A 13,475-nucleotide genomic window follows, 5' to 3' on the forward strand; every position below is an offset into this window, starting at 1 on the left:
GAAACAAGACAGAGGATCATAGGGGAAGGGAAGGAAAAATGAAACCAGATGAAACCAGAGAGGGAGACAAATCATAAAATTTTCCTTAAATGCAGTGTTAGCAGCATTCCATAGGCTTTGATATATTAAATTAATCATCCAATTTAAAGTATCTCCTAATTTCCTTTGTAAATTCTTCTTTGACTAGTGGTTTATTTAAAAGTGTGCTGATTGGTTCCAAATGTTTACAGATTTTGTAGTTATTTTACTTTTGGTGATTTCTAGTTTAATTCTGTTGTCTAGAGATCTCTGCATGATTTCAGTTCTTTACAATTTGTTGAGATTCACTCTGTGGTCCAAGACTTGTATTATTTTGGTAAATGTTCCCTGTGAAATTGAAAAGTATATATATTTTATGGTTTTAGGAGTCATAATCAATATATGTCAATAAAGTCAAGGTGGTTAATTGTGTTGCTCAAATCTTCTAAATTTTTATTGATTTTAGCAATTTTTTCCCACGAGTTACAGAGAAAAGTGTGTTAAAATCTCCAATATTGACTTTGCTTTTATTCTTCATTCAATTTTGTCAGCTCTCCTTTTTATATTTAAAAATATGTATTTAAGTGAATATAAATATTGAATTGTTACATCTTTCTCTTGAATTGGCCGTGTTACCATATCAAATGTCTCACTTATATCTGCTTGTATTATAATCTACTTTGATATTGATATACTTACACCAGCTTTTTTTTTTTTAAATAGTGTTTGCATGGGAAATCTTTTTCTTTCTTGTACTTTCATCCTCTTTATTTTTCTAAAGATTTTATTTATTTATTTATTTATTTATTTGAGAGAGAGAGAGAAAGAGAGAAGTGGCAGAGGGAGAGAATCTCAAGCAGACTGCCTGCTGAACACGGAGCCAGTGCAGGGCTATATCTCATGACCCAAAGATCATGACCTGAGCCAAAGCCAAGAGTCAGAACTTTTTTTTTTTTAAGATTTTATTTATTTATTCATGAGAGCCAGAGAGAGAGAGAGACAGAGGCAGAGGGACAAGCAGGCTCCCCGCAGAGCAGGGAGCCTGATGCAGGACTTGATCCCAGGACCCTGGGATCATGACCTGAGCTGAAGGCAGATGCTTAACCGACTGAGGCACCCAGGCATCCCAAGAGTCAGACCTTTAACTGAGCTACCCAGGTAAGTGCTCCTCATCTTCTCTATTTTTCTAATTAATGTGATTAATGTGTGCCTCTTACAAATAGCATATAGTTCAATTTTCTTTTTTTATTCAGCTAGCAAACTTTGTCTTTTAATTGGAATATTTTCCATTTATATGTAATGTAATTACTAAGATATCTGAGTTTAAATACTGGGCTTCCTCAAGGGAGTAGCAGGTTCCTCCAAGTAAGAATGGAAGCAAACAAGATAAGCAGAAAATGAAAATGTTCATTGCCACTGCTGCACATCTCTGAGAAGACTTAGACGGGCAGCAAAAGTGGTGAAGTCTGGCAACTGACGAGAGGAGCCAGGATCTAAACATGAGCTGTGTAACTAAAATCTAAGATCTTTTCTCTTCTAACAAGCTTTTTCCCAAGAACCGCATGTACTTTTCTACTTTGAAAAGATCTATTCAGATGCTACAATCTGAAAAGATAAACAGAAATGGTTTTCTGTGTGATGGTGGTTTAACAGCAACTGGAAACCCTATGCACAGAGTCAGGACTGAGTAAATGTGAGTAGCCTCTCCTTAATTGGAAATTTCTTTCAGCTATTTGAATACTCAGTAGACATATGTTTAATAATTGCCCTCTATGAATAAGGCACAGGGCCTAAAACTGAATAATATAAAGTGGTATTTTGGAGGAATATGGCGAAGAAATACCCGAGGGTGGTAAAGGCACTAACTTTTCATCTTCTTTACTAGGAAGACAATAGATGACATTTAAGGGAAAATATGGATAAGTATGAAAATATGTAGGTAAATAATGCCTAGAAGTTGAAATTTAATACTTCATTTCAATTGCATAAATTAAAAAAAGTTAATAAAAATTCCATAAATGTGATTATTTGGTAAAAAAACTATTTTAAATTAATTTACTAAAAAATGTTTTAAAGAAGACAATTTCATTACAGTATTATATTTATCTTGAAGAAGACAATGTTTTAAGTCTAGAAATAGCTAAATACCTCTTCACTATAAAATTTCCTTTAGGCTATTATATTTTTCTTAGGAAAAAAATATTTAATTTCAGCCCACATCTGATTTGTGAATGACGATGCAATACAATGTTACACTGAAACCCTAAGTTGTCTGAATGGGACCATAAGTCTGAGATATGAAATTAGCTACCATATATAAATTGTAGCCCAGGTAAATTACTGTGTGTTCAGGGGACCAAAAATACTATTGAATGTGCATCATTTTCAATATGATTTTTAAATTATGTAATTATATTTGTTTGGTTTGTTCCTAGAGGAAACATGTACAGTTCACTACTGCCCTCTGCTGCACAGAAGGGTGAGGGGAAAAGAACTGTCAGAGAAACCTATTTGACCTACACTTACCTGATGTGCTGTATTAACCCACACCAGCCATTCTTTCTGTAAAAATGAAATACTGACTGATATTACAAAATGAGACCTTGGATTAGATTGTTAGTGCCACTAGAATACCCTCATACTTTTAGAAAGAAGGTGGTAATTTAAAAAAAAAAAAAAACTCAGGGGCACCTGGGTGGCTCAGTTGTTAAGCATCTGCCTTCTGCTCAGGTCATGATCCCAGGGTCCTGGGATCGAGCCCTGCATCTGGCTCCCTGCTCCTCGGGAAGCCTGCTTCTCCCTCTCCCACTCCCCCTGCTTGTGTTCCCTCTCTCGCTGTGTCTCTCTCTGTCAAATAAATAAATATAATCTTTTAAAAAAATTTTTTAAAAAAACTCAGAAAGAAGATATTTGTGACGCAGCTACTATTTCAGAGACAAGGTCTGGAAGAAAATCTCATTACTAATAGATCAGTATAGTTTTTCTTAGGTGGTTTAGTATCTGATTAGGGGAAGATTTAGAGAATATATTATTCAAATGCCCAGGCAACGATAAAATCTTATTGTTGCTAACCAACACAACAATTTTGCATTCTAGAAATTTCAGAGTTCTTTTTGTCATGTATAGAAAGCCTTCAGCTAGCACTTCTCACTAACAGGTGGCTTACTATAATAAAAACAAGTCTTAAACTATCTTCTGACAAATACACATTTATTAGCAAGCAAGAAATCATCTTACCTAGACAGGCGAGCCAGGAGCATGCCCACTCAGTCCTCGTGGATTCTCCTGAGCAAAGTGCAATGTCAGTCCTTTGGCAGAATCATCCAGCACTCTAGGCAGTCCATAAAATGACTCCTCTGTGAAATGGGATGGAGTGGTAGTATGGGAGAGTCATAACATTACCAAACATTACACAGACAATTTAAAATCACACTCCAAAAGATAAAAGTGTCTTTTTATGTTGTCAGAATAACATTAGCTCTTGTTAAACAAAATAACAAAATAATGCCTAACACAAACAAAAGTTATTCCTGAATATATCATCACCTGGTCCTTTCCGATTCCCACGTATACCCAAAATGCGTTTTGTAACATCTAAACAGTGTCCCTCAATACCTTTTGGCTGATGCTTTGACTTGCAGAATGGTTTTCTACTAGCAGGGATTTTCCAGGTTAGTTGGGAATATTCACTACCCCGGGTCCTTGTGTGAAGGAAGGGGTTATCTTGAAGTTGTATTTAATAGCAGGATAAATCCACCTTTTTATCAGACATGGCAACTATTACTCTGTGATAGGAGTGGAGACACCAGACAAAGCAGAGCTTTGGGATTATAGTGCCACAAATCCTGTATTCTTATATTTTGTTCCTGAAGTGTCCAAAGTGGCTGAAGATGGAGTTCAAAGATTCCCTGAGATTAACAAACAAACAAACAGAAAACACGCCAGGACTTATGACTGTTTTGTGCTTTATTTCTAATAATTATTTGGTATTTGACAGATATTGGCTTAAACTTGCTTTCATTACAGTATTCCACCTTATAAAGAGGCTATGAAGGAGCTTCTAAAAGCTAGAGGGACTGATATTTATCACCTCCAAAAGAAAAAAAGAAAGTTCTGACAACTGATAAAAGGTTGAATCAATCAGTTCTCAAAGCTTGCCAAAGGCGATGAATTACTATAACCGACAGATGATGCAAGAGACTATAAAAGATGGAGGGGATGTTGTGAACAACAATGAGAAGCTTGGAATATTCTTGTGAGTTAAACCACAAGTAAAGTACAATTACTAAGCAAAACACTAAAACCAATATATCTAAGTATGCTAATATCAAAGATGAGGCAAAATCAAAGAGTAATGGGGTTGATCAGAGAAAATTTGCTGGAAATGAGCTTTAAATCAGATCTTAATGGGAAAAACAAAACAAAACAGATGCTTAGATATAAAGAACAAACTGGTGGTTCCCTGAGGGGAGGTGGTTGAAGGGATAGGTGAAATAGGTGATGGGGAATAAGGAGCACTGAGTCATGTATGGCATCGTTGAATCACTATATTGTACACCTGAAACTAATCTAACACTGTAGGTTAACTATACCAGAATTAAAATAAAATTTAAAAAAGGAGTACACTTACCTTGAGGAGCACTGAGTGATGTATAGAGTTGTTGAATCATTATATTGTACACCTGAAACTAAAATAACACTGTATGTTAATTACACTTGGGAAAAAATGGTAAAAAAAAAAAGTGAAATTAAAAAAATCAAGTTTAAAAAATCAACTCTTAATGGAAGAAAGAGGTCTGATTGAATTAATAGAATCAAATCTTTCTAGTTTGAAAGAACAAGCCTTAATGTTTTAGATAGATGAAGAAGTTCTCCAGGTTGAAAAGCCTGGATAACATAGATAAGGCATCAAGATGAGAACTACAGTATGAAGAGAATCTAATGAAATGAGGATGGCAGGCCTAAGCCCTTGTAACATAATTTTGATGTTGCCAACAACACTAATAATCTATGCAGTAACTCCACCACACAGGTGACAAAGTCTCCTTTCAAGCTGAAAAAAATTTTAGAATATTTTAGTTATAAGAATTAAATGCATTAAAATGATATTTTTGGCATAAATTTCTATTTGGATTTTCAATGAAAAAGTGAAAGTTTAAGTATTAAAAAATGAATGTAGTATATTAACATATGGAAGAAGAACAGAAGCAACGCTACAGAAAAGACAAGGACTACTTCAGTAATTAATAATGTGATCAATGAGTTTATTTCCTTGCCAAGCAACTTATCATTACCTTAGTGGAATGTCTTTATCCTAGTGGATTACCTTCATGGAAAAAATCAATGGGTTTTAATGTGCTGGAAATTAGGGTAACACTAACTAAGGACTGAAAATCATATTTGGAATAGGACAGAATGGGTTCTTAAGTCTGTATTTAACTGGTTAAAATGAGTCCTGTTGTTCCTTGTTCAGGAAAGAATCTTTGCTTAGATCTGGTGAGAGTGTAGAGTACTGATATCTCTCAAAATACCTTGTCATTTATCACCTTCAGCAGATGGCCTCTCAAAGTTCGTGGTCATCAGTTTCAAAGAGTTGTGATAAAAAATAGCATTTGGTTTTGATACCTTGTAGGCAAGTGCTGCTTTAAGTGGAAAAGTCTCATTTTACACAATGTGCAAGTTATCTAAATTGGATTTCTGTGTGATTAAATTCCCCTAGTATATCTTCATCCTTCCACTTCCTATACTTCATGGCCCCAGACAAACAAGGTTGGCAAAATACGATCATAGCAGGTGTGATTTCTGATAAAGGTAACATGAATAAACTTCCCAGGTATAAGGTTCATTGCTTGTACATTTCTGTACCTTGAATGAGTAACAGGATGGTGTGGTATAATAATGCTTTCCATTTGCTGGAAATGGTTCACTTGTGTTCATCTGGAATAACTTGATCTATCTGTTCTCATACAATTTATTAGATTTACTACAACCATAAAGTTAAATTTAGATTCTTGGAAAAAAAAGCTGTATGACCCAACATGAATTTACTATAATATTCAATTCTATACCTCTTTCCTTTGACCTGAATAAATTGGCCAATTTCAAAATTTCACATTGCCTAAGGATAACATTTAAAATACAACAAATATGTCCCTTCCTTATTCAGAGTGAGTTGGAAATATGATCTGTAACTAAAGCACAATGATGCAACTTATCCTTCACAGAAGAGACATCAATGATTGGCCTCTTCCAAAGTGAGTTATATTCCTTTATGATGTTTACCAATCTGGCATTTTGAAATGCAGCCCTTCATATATGCTCTATTGTAATTTAGAAGCTCTCCACTTTAAAAACTGCAAGGAATTGTATATCAATAGCCAATACCAAATGAAAAGTATACTAGTAAATGCCAGCTTACCCATTAATCTCCCATTGTTAATAAATTAAGGTAGTTTGTCTTTGTGACCACTGGCTGTAGTTATGTAGCCTTAGACAAGTTACTCAAATTTTATGTGCCTTCATTTCCTCATTTGTAGAGATAATAATAGCATCCACTCACAGGGTTCTTGTGAAGACCAAATAAGATAATACATGTAAAACTCATGGAGCTTGACACTAAGTACAAAATGTGTTAGCTAGCAATATCATTGCTACCAAATTCTGTACATTTGGGTGACATCCTGTTGTTCATTATTACTCTTACCATGAAATCACTCAACCAACTTACCAAGTCAAGAAGTAGGAAGGATAGATAACTCTCACAGGCAAGACATCTTATTTTGAGAGATGTCAGTTTAACTTCCGAGTTAAAGAATCTGAGATAAAAGGAATTGGGGGCATTAATTGCTTTCTTAGATGGGTCAAAAACAGAGTAATAAAAGAGTTCTGAGGTTTGACACATCCTGATCACTAGCCATGTGAGTTTTAGAAGGAATTAGTGGTAGAATTATAAGTAATACTTATTTTCTTTTCATGCTTTCTTTATCTTTACATTTTTGTAAGCCAAGCAAGTATCACTTCTACAGCAAAAATTAAAACAAGCAAGAAAACACAAACTCTGACATTATTTTTTAAAGGAATAAACTAAAGAAAATATTAATTTAATATAACTTCACTAGTTGAAAATAACTTTTTGTGATTTTAGGAAATAAGCTGTAGTTATCTAAGACCATTAAAAGCCACAAATCATAATCTGATGACATACATAAATGAAGAATAGCTACAGTGACTTGGAAAAATAATTTCTAATTTATCATTTATGAAAAACTTGTTCAAGATTTGTCTTAGGTAATGTGGGAGACATCCCCTCCACCAACACACTCGCAACAGAGCAAATGCAATCTAGGAACATTAACATTAATATCTGTTAGTACTAAAATCTTGAGCTCCAAATCCCTATTTGCCTATTAATGGAAAGCACCTCTTTAAATGTCTTTGAGGAGTCTCAAGGGTGCTTACAAACTGTGTCTCATCAGTTCTGGCCTTTTGCCTCCTCCTGCTACTGGTGTTGCTCCCCAATGTGGTTTGACTTCTTAGCCAAGGTGCCACCTTGGAGGTAAAGCCCTACTCCTGATCCATTAGCATATCACCATGCTTTCTGCGTGATGCTCAGTTTGGAGAAAGGCCTTCTAGCAAGGGCAAACCTGCTTTAAAATCTCCTGGTAGTTAATGATAGAGCTCCCCCATTTGCTGCATGAGTACCTGGCCAAGGCAGGGTCTCATGGCCCAGAAACCCACTGAGAGGGGCAGCTCCATGCATCCACCAGTTTCCTTAAGTGTCACCACGGCCACCATCCCCCCTGCCACGATTTACCCAGGAATCAGTATTATATATGGTGAGATGAATATTTGCCAACTCTTATGTTCGTTCATTGTGCTCAATCAGGGAATACTCCACAACAAAGCTGCAGGAGTCCCCACATGTTGTAGCTTTTTCTGGGCTCACGTATTTCATCATTGGTCCCAGGTCAGGCAAATACCCCACAGTCCCCAACTGGAATGAGTTTCAAAATTAGCTATACCTTATGGTCCTTATACCAACAGAACTTTTTGCTAAACGTGGACTCACATTTCAGGCTTCTTCCTTCCATCTGGGGTTCTGTTGTCTTTTTCTGTGATCTGTGCATTGCTGGGGCCATTCAAACTGATCAAATACACTTCTGTATCATTGTTTAGTATGTTAACATGGGTTCCAATCTCTTTCCTCAACCCCAGGAAGTCAACCTCTCTGCCCATTAGTAGATTCAGAGAGAGATTTACAAACTCTTACAAGATATAGGAGTGAAAGCTCTTATCCACCCCAGATAAATTTCAAATAAATACACCTTTAGTATATATTCATTCCCAAGAAATGAAGTTGGTAGCTCTGTTTTTCATGCCCTTTCAACATTTTATGTTTTAACTAAATAAAATGATGAGATTCATAGACCAAAGAGTAGTTAGCCAGCTTTGTAGGCATGTACTTTTAAAACTCTCAGATTTGTCAATGTTTCTGACTTTTTGCTTGTGATATCATTGTTTGCATAAGCAGTAAGAGATAATCTATACACTTTATATCTTTTTTGATTAAAAGTAAATACCTGAAAGTATTAAATAAAACAGTATGGAACTATGTAAGGTAAAGTGTGAGAAAAAGCACAGGGAAAATCAAGGAGGAGACGTGCTGATATCCAAACAGTGGTTATGCTGGAAATGTTTTCGGAGGGAATATTTGGTAATTTTTTCACCCTTTATATAATTGTAAAATGGTGTGGTTGAGGCTGTTTTACTTTTTTCGGTAATATGAGAAAAAAAAATAATGAAAAAAACAGTAATGTGGGCACCTGGGTGGCTCAGTTGGTTAAGTGTCTGCCTTTGGCTCAGGTCATGATCCCAGAGTCCTTGGATGTAGCCCCTTGCACCACTGGGCTCCCTGCTCTATGGGGAGTCTGCTTCTCCCTCTCCCTCTGCCCCTCCTGCCATGCCCGGAATGGCCAGCCATCCCTGTACCGACGGATGAAAGATGACTCCAAACTTTGCTGTGAAAGAGAGGAGAAGGCAAGGGGGTCAACGCTCAGAGATGAAGACCCTTTTTTGCTCCTGCTTTTATTGGTCCTTCAGGGTAATCACAAACCCTGTCACTGTTTCTCAAGCATGTGATGTGTGACAAGGGGTCTTACTGAAACCAGGAGGATCTGTTTATGGGAAAGCTATAATACGCTAATCTGCGTGTTCTGCTAAACATAGCCTAGGGGACAATGCATACATCTCTTAGATCACAGGGCAGCTGTTTGGGCAAAGAGAGCTTCGGGGAAGGCAACTCCCTGCCGCATTCCAACGGCAGAGTGGTCACACAGGCCCCAAGCATTCCAAAGGCCTACCCCCTTCTCAGAAACCTCCCCTGCCCTCAGAGTGTTACATTTTAGCGAGCCAGGTATTATGGCTAATTTCATGCTCTACATTAGCCCCAACACCTCCGCTCGTGCTCTCTCTCTCTCTCTCAAATAAATAAAACCTTTAAAAAACACACACAGTAATTTATTTGCACCTCTAGGGTAAGCAAGTGTACCTTTTAAACGACACTGCATTTATCCTGAATAGCTTCTCTAGATTTTGAAGTAATAGAAATAACATCAACTCTTTTGCCACAGATTATTTTTAATTTAAACGCTTTATATTTGCTAAAATGATATTAGTATAGTCCGGTTTTTCCATTTTGAATGTTATCCTCAAACTATCAGATGAGATAAAATTCAGTTGCTTTCTTATTGGAACCTGAAATTATCTGCATTACAAGTGGGAAAGGAACCCATTATCTATAAATTCAAAACCCACTTCTATTCTGTATAAAATGTAGTCAAAAGTAGGGTGCACTGTCTTAGATAAACCATTTGATTTATGTGGAAAACAAGAAACGCCAGCCAGTGTTCAAGGATTTCAAACCTGTTATCTTGAAAGTAGATTTAGTTTCATATTTATCATACTAATCTCCACTGTTCATTCTCTCTCTCTCTTTCTCTACTATTGATACATTTTCTGATGAAAAAGTACCCAGTATAAAGGTCAGGTTGTGAAAAATGATCCCATTTATTTTGGAAATAGTAACATACAATTTCTTACTTTGTTTTTAGATAGCAACAATATTTCATAGATTTCCTTGAAAGCTACAACTGATAAGTCAGTTGTGTAGCCCATAGAGATTGCAGTGATTTGTTTCTCTTTAACTTATCCTTGATCTGACTTATGAACCTCTTTTAGGACAAAAACTCCCCAAGAAAGAAAAAAGAAGTCTGTATTCCCACCCCTTACCCCAACTCACACTCAGATACTCTACAGAAAGAACAGTAAACATGGCCCTAAAAATGCAAACTTGAAGTGTAAAAAACTGCAGCAATGTTTGTGGCCAGTGCTGGTGATCAGAAATGGAAGAGAGAAAACAGAATTTATGTCATATTTTTCTTCTTTACCCGCTTTCTAGATTTCTCTGTTCTATAATATAAAATAGAATGGGAGATTTGTTTTTCTAGCTAACCCCAACCTGCAAAAGAATGGCATTAGACTGACTAAGAAAGAAATCCCAGTGGAGGAGACTAATAGAAGGTCTCAGACTTAGGGAGGACAAGGAGCTGAGCTCACAGCATAAGCTAACAGGGAAGGTCATTAGGACCTTTGTATTGGATGAGTCATTTTGTCCTTAACCAACAGGAAACAATCATTGTGAATGTTAGGGGAAAGGCACTGAAGATTTTTCTTGAGCAAGGCCAATGTCTCGTGCCGTGTTGTCAGTTAGTCTGGTGGCCTTTGAAAATTCGGACTTGTCCCCTTGAGCCAAGATGATAGGGTTCCACCTGTTCTGTTCTGTCAGCAGGGAAGGATGTAATGTGAGAAAAGAGAGTTTTGGTAAATCCTATCCCAAAGATTAAAAAACTAAAAATAGCAGTCCGTGGGAATTTCAGTTACCAATTTAGATTCAGGTTAGGAGCTACCATTCTGAGAAATTTGCAAGGTTTGTGATTCCCTGTTTGCAATTTCGTAGTTGGTATGGTGACTTTTTGTTGTTATTTAGCAGCTTTCCTGCTTACTCTTGAGAACAACAAATACCAAAGGAACTGGGGTCACTGTATCACATTTATGAGCTCAATTTTGGAGGGCAGAAGGGAACTCCAAGGGGCTTAAAGATAAGGTAGCATTTACAAAAGAAGAAGAAAGCATGTGAGTCCTTTGGGACCTACTGAAAAGAAAAAAGAAGGCCATGGGTGGCTGGCCTGGTTTTGCATGACTTTAGAAAAGATTTTAGCAATGAAAAACATTAGTTGATATTTCTTAACAGTTTTAATATTATTTGCAAAGTTTATGGAAACTCTTTTATTTCTATAATATTGGATTAAAAGTTTATACAAGTAAGAAGTGCCAGGCTGTTCAGTAAAAGACATTTAATTTAGTTTTCTAAGGGGAAGGAAAACAAAGCCAACAATGAGTATCCAGAAACCTCTCTTCCTCAAATTATCTTATCCTCATCTTCATAGCTATACTAAGGAATACATTCATTATGTTAGTAAAAGACAATCTGGTCCATTCACTTGGCATAATTCTAGAACAGAAGCATATTTTAGTAGTAAGTTATAAATTTCTTACCACTATGCTTCCTGTATGTGCCCACACCAAGTAGTCAGCAGGCTGCAGAAAAAGTAATTAGACAATCCTCTGAGAACTATCTTATTAAGTCATTTCCCTTCCTTTGGTACATATACAAGTTTATAAAGGGTTCTATAGTATAAGCCAAAATGGAACATAGCATTATGCAATAAAAATTACAATTAGAAGACTAAATATACATGAATTCAGGATCCTGATGACCACTCCTCAATCCAAAAATAAAAATAATTTCAGGCATTTGATCATGTTCTCCTCTGGCCTGGAATAATTTAGTAGTTAGTGATGGTAGCCATCACCTGTTTGCTCATATATCCCCCTAAGGGACTCTGCCCACCCACAACCCCCGCAGCCACATGTTCAAACCCCTCTCATTCCCAACCTTGGCCAATTGAAGCAGGACTAGTCCCTGAATAGAGGGAGTTAGTCCATAGGATGTTGAATCCATGGGATGTTGAATCCTTTGGTCTGACAAGAAAGTTAATCAGATTCTCTCTGTTGACTACAGGTGGAAGTAAAGAATTCACAATTGGAAAGCTGAGAGACACTAGGACCAAAACTCCTACAATATGGCCAAGTCATAATTGAAAAGTCTTAGAAGATAAACTCTATTAACTACCAATTCTAGGCTTTCAAGGATTCCTGAGAAATCCAAACCCTCCCTATCAAGGTTAAGTGAGACCTTGGTGTAGTGTCTCTTCCCAAATTTCCATGAGAAGCCATTTATTTCCCCAAGGGCAGCCTCATAATAAATTGAATTAGCTTGAATTTTTTCCATTTGTTGCAGCTATGAGAAGCAGACCAAAATACCCTATATTCTATTTTCCATCAAAGAAAAATCTCTTCCAGGCATTATTCAAAATCAAAATTTACATTCTCCAAGCAGCATTCTTTTTGCCTATCCTTTACATCTCATCCTAATATAAATGTAGTTTGTATTGTATAAAGCAACCATCATTTATTTTGTCCAGTTGTTTTCCTTTTCTTGTTCTATGCGTTTCACAACTGGGAGCAAAATTTTCTTTTCTCATACTCCGTATAGCATATAATATACTCACATATCAAATAGGAGCTTTGAAAAAATATTTTGGTATAAGAGCTAAGAGGAGAGGAAAATACTAAATTTGGAATAAGTCGGTGATATTAATAACCCAAGGCTTTTACCTCATGTGACTCCATTGCCTTGTACTTCCAACTATGGACTGAGCCAGCCATCAGAATTCTCCAGTTGCCACATGCTCTGGTTCAAATGCAGCATGGCTCACAGCACAATACTGTTCCCTTCAGTCAACATCAGGAGTCCAGTCTAAGTCTCATGGATCATCACATGGATGCCAGTCCCCTACTCTTCTGTAATGCTGTTATTCTAACTTCATGTCCCACCCTTCTCTATCCTCCCAAATGCTTCCCTCATGATTTCTGGAACTCCTAGTCTGTCGCTCCTACATCCCACAATCTCTTCTTTGAAAACTTCCTACCCCTTATTGCTCTAAATGAAATTTGGCTCTTGCCTGCATACATTTCTTCTTGCTTCTCTCTCAAATACAAGCATAAATTATTCTCTGTTCCCTATGGTCCTTACATTCCAGAAACTGAGTGAGTCTTCTCATAGTTCCCTCACTGTCACCCCCAAACGGTTTTACATCTTTCAAAACTGCTTCTTTTTTTGAAGCACTTGTCAGAGTGCTTACCACTCTCACTAGATCATGATATGTCATCTAGCAAACTTTCAAACTCTATCTCATCGATGGACTCTGCTACTCCATTCATCAGTCATCGTGAATTCAACATCCACAGATAGCCATCTAACATCTTGGTCTCTCAAT

The 13,475-nt window shown here is 36.7% G+C and overlaps 1 long non-coding RNA gene across 3 annotated transcripts in view; it reads left to right on the top strand.

Moving 5' to 3' along the window:
• The first annotated feature begins 867 nt into the window (after positions 1 to 867).
• Positions 868 to 13,475, top strand: part of LOC123853282 (uncharacterized) — a 125,513-nt gene continuing 112,905 nt past the window's right edge. For all 3 annotated transcript variants that reach the window (XR_010413305.1, XR_010413303.1, XR_010413306.1), the window contains exon 1: positions 868 to 1,176. This is a non-coding gene — a long non-coding RNA (uncharacterized LOC123853282). The remainder of the gene's footprint in view (positions 1,177 to 13,475) is intronic.

Source organism: Mirounga angustirostris, unplaced genomic scaffold, assembly GCF_029215605.1.
Source record: "Mirounga angustirostris isolate CCGP_5_RB_7025 unplaced genomic scaffold, mMirAng1.0.hap1 SCAF_7, whole genome shotgun sequence".
Lineage (NCBI taxonomy): Eukaryota > Metazoa > Chordata > Mammalia > Carnivora > Phocidae > Mirounga > Mirounga angustirostris.